Source organism: Photinus pyralis, unplaced genomic scaffold (assembly GCF_008802855.1).
Source record: "Photinus pyralis isolate 1611_PpyrPB1 unplaced genomic scaffold, Ppyr1.3 Ppyr1.4_LG6, whole genome shotgun sequence".
Classification (NCBI taxonomy): Eukaryota; Metazoa; Arthropoda; class Insecta; order Coleoptera; family Lampyridae; genus Photinus; species Photinus pyralis.
This window is the reverse complement of record NW_022170663.1, coordinates 43749391-43753506: the sequence shown is the minus strand read 5'-3', so window position 1 is coordinate 43753506 and position 4116 is coordinate 43749391.

The following is a 4116-nucleotide window of genomic DNA, read 5'->3' as shown; positions in this document are numbered from 1 at the left end:
GGGGACCTGTCTTTGTAGTGCATGTTGCGTTACTTGTATTTATGATGTTTCTTTGTTCTTGAGGTTGTATTTGTGAAGTTGCTTGGGTTTTTGGTGGAGATATTTTAGTATGTTGTGAGCCTGTAGTTCTGTTAAGGTTTTTGCGTTGCGGTTGAATACGAGTGGGTTGTGAAAATGTGGTGTGTTTCTGTGAAGAAGGAGTTATGTGTTTTTTAACTGTGCTAGGGCGTGTATTTTATGGGTGGAGCTGTCTTTATAGTGTATGTTGCGTTAGTTGATTTTGGTGTTTTTTCCTTTGTTTTCTTGGAGGAGTGTACTTTGAGGGTATGCTTGGGTTTTTTTATTATTATTATTATTATTGTAAGTCGAATTATTTATATAATTTTTAGTTACAAACTGTACCATTATTTCCTTTCTTACAATTTTTTTAACTAAAGTTTCTCAAATGCTCCGCACTGTTTTGATATCTACCTTGTGTACTCAAATCAGAACAATAACACATGATTCTTGCCGACTCTATTCATAAACATCAGAAAAAAAAAGGAAAAGGAAAAGGTCGTCGTGTTTCATTCCTTTGACATCCTTGACTATAGGGACGCCGGAGGCGGGCTGCTCAGGACTCAGGAGTCAGGCTTGCAGAGCCTCTTCAGCCAGAGAACGGGAATGTAAGGATAGGTAAAGTTAGGGATGGGAACGGAAGCAACGGAGTTAGGGTGCTGAGGGGGCGAGTACTGCTCCAGCATTCGCCTCGTAGTTTTCAACATAATGCTAGCATTATGCGAAGCTACGTATGTCTGAGGAAAACCCCCTGACAAAACCCCAGACAGAGCAGTCGGCAGCGGGATTCGAACCCACAACCTCCAGAATAGCATCGGTGAGCGCAACCACGGCGCCACGTGCCTCGGTCATAAACTTCAAAAACAATCCAACACAATATATTGGCATGTGCACGACTTTCACAAACGGAATACAGACATCGACACGAGCAAGTAGCTAAAATTATACATAGAAAATTGGCTCTTAACACCCTGTATATTCAACTTACGAGGATGCACACAATTTTGAGAGTTTGCAACCACGCAATTTTTAGGAGGGGAAAAGCTGTCTGCGCAATCTGGAAAGCACAAACCTTAGACTATGAAAGAAAGGCACAAACGCTGGTTACGTTTGGCATCTTGTTTTCAATTGCGATGGCGAGTAATCTTTGCATTTCTTTATATCGTATCGTATTTGTGTTTTGTATGCAGCATTTGATATTTTTGTGAGTTTCAATCTTTGTTTTTGAAATTGATTTGATTTAACCTTAATGCAGAATCACATAAAAGAGTCGTTTTAAATCTTAAAGACACAAAACCATACCACAGACAACATATACTATATATGTATATGTTGTCTGTGTCCATACTAATTTAATAGAACAATTGTAAAAACAGCGACTAGTTTCGACCAACGGTCATCTTCTGGCTATAATATCCGTTACAGATTTATGAAATTTGCAGGATTAAATTGCCTTCTCACTATTATGTAAATTACATATAACTTATTTAAGATTAGAATATAAAACCCAGGAAAACCAAGATATTTTGAAAACTATCAGAGATAGGTAAATAGGACATTATTATCAAAAGTTGAAGGTTGTTGGAGGGGCTAAATGATGCCTGAAAAATATACAGGGTGTTTTTTAATATAAAGTTTTGCGACTTTGGGCCTACCAAAGAAAACACCCTGTAAGCTATATTTTTAATGTTTCATAGTAGATGTATTAATTTGAGTTTTACTTAATCCAGGATAAAAATTATAAAACGTGGAATCAAAATTTAAGTAATAATTTTGATAATATATTTTACTGACGCTTGCAAATGCCCATTTTTTTCTTAAAAATCGAATTATCTTTAAAACTACTAGCTTTTTGGATATTAACAATAGAATAAAAAGACGTACAATTACACGTAGAATTCAAAAATGCGCATTCAAATACAGGGGGTTCTATTAAAAAAGTACCATTTGGGCGCCCTACTTTGTGGGCGCACCCTGTATAATTCCAAATATTTTTAAAATGTGGAGAATATTCAACCATATCATAATACAAAAGCACTCTATCGAAAAATCTTACCTTCAAGGCATTAAGTTACTCCGCGCAATCGTTGACTCACCCTGCACAATTGATAACCATTACATTTAAAACACAAGTGCGTATTTAATTATTTATTACCTCGATAACGATAAAACTATACAATTCAATTTGATTATATGGCAAACAAAAAAAGCTTCTAGAAAATCTCGAATCAGCATATCATATTTTATACGAAAAATGAGTTACATTCGCTTTCATTCCGTATCGTCGGTGACTATCCGGTTGACTTTATCATTTTACGGCGTCTCGATAACGATCAAGTAAATTCCCTACATTATTTTCAACTCATAATATATGCATTGTGTTCATATTTAAATTTTCAGAAGAGAACAGTGAATGGGGGTCAATAGCTAGGGCAAATACCCAGAGTACTTACGCGATTACCAAATATTCATTATTAGGTAGTTCAATGGAGAGAATTTACGTTTTTGTTTCACCAATTGATCCTAATTAATTTAATACAATCCGCCTTTAGAAAGAGAACCCAATGCTTCGAGGGTGAACGCAACCAAATTCATGATAATCTCCGAATATTTTCGAGTGCGCTATCGATATCTCACGAGCGCTCCATTTAAACGTCAGAGACTGCGGAAAATTATGTTAAACGCCGGGTCGCAGTCGTAGCTGTACGTGGACGCGGTTTTTCGAATTTTAGTTTACGCACAGTAAATTAGTATAAGATCGTTTAAATAAATTTAAGAGACAATGCCAAATATAGTTAACGAAATTAAATTAGACTTTAAAGATGTTATGCTTCGCCCAAAGAGGTCTACGTTAATGAGTAGAAATGATGTGAGTAATTTATTTTTGAATTTTTATTTTTAAATGCTAGCTAACGATTGTATTACTAGTTTTGTTAAGGAAATAGTAATTACCTTTTTTTGAGAGTTATCGTTGTAATTAATTAACGTGTGTGCGTGTATTGGAGCCCTGAATAATAATTAGTTACGTTACGATGCAACTTTTCTGTAATTCACCAAAATTATTTTCAATTGAATGTATATTATAGTCTTGCAGAATTGGCAGTCTGCGAATCCACTGCGTTTTATTTTGGCACATGCGCGAGTAGCGACTACCCTCACGCTATTTACACACTGACATTTTTATCACAAACCCAATACAATGAGCTAATTATCCTGTCTGCCCCTGATTTTTTCCGTGTTTCACGGCTATTGAAAAGCATGAGAACAACGTGCGCACTTCTATACATGCCAGTCTGAACAGTTGATTGGGTCCCGCCAAAATCACGCAAACAAATTTATTTCCCGTGGCAGCATTTTAATTGGTTTGCCTTCATGTAACGTAATACTGTAGCCTTCAGATTCAATGCTAATGCCTCATATCGCAAGGACATGAACACTAGCTTATCATTTCTAATATTACTATGCCATAGTGCAGAAAAATAATTGGAGATTATCTGCCGGCGCCAAAGTAGGACTGCAAATTAATCGAAAATTTGTCACACCTTAATGGCGTTAGTAGGCGTGGATGATTTTATGATTTTTTTGTTATTCTGAAACGCATAGTTAAGGCCGCTTTATGAATAATTGAAAAACAACGGAAAACTAAACCTACATTTTTCAAATAAAACTGATGTTCAGTGACACAATGGTAACAGATGTCTGCTTCCGTTTCTGCCAGTGCGGAAGTTCTGCATAGTTTTTCACTTTCCGAGATTTTTCAAATATCGCAAGGTGCGCTGTGCGCTTTGATTGGCACCGAACGGAAGGGCGCGGGCGGGGTTTGTCGACCGTCAGATGTTTTCTTTCCCAGAATATCTAACGGTCCCCTTTGTCTTTCGGTGATCTTTAGCGAATGTCACGGCTTAGTTACATTGATAAAGGTTTTCGCCCTGAGGTGATTGATTAGTGCATTTTCCAAAATGCCATAGCCATGCGAGCTTTGTTTTTCTTTACGATCTATGGTTAAAATGTCAAAGAAATGTCTCCATAAATAAGAAGGTAAGTAGTGCGCAGTCTGCC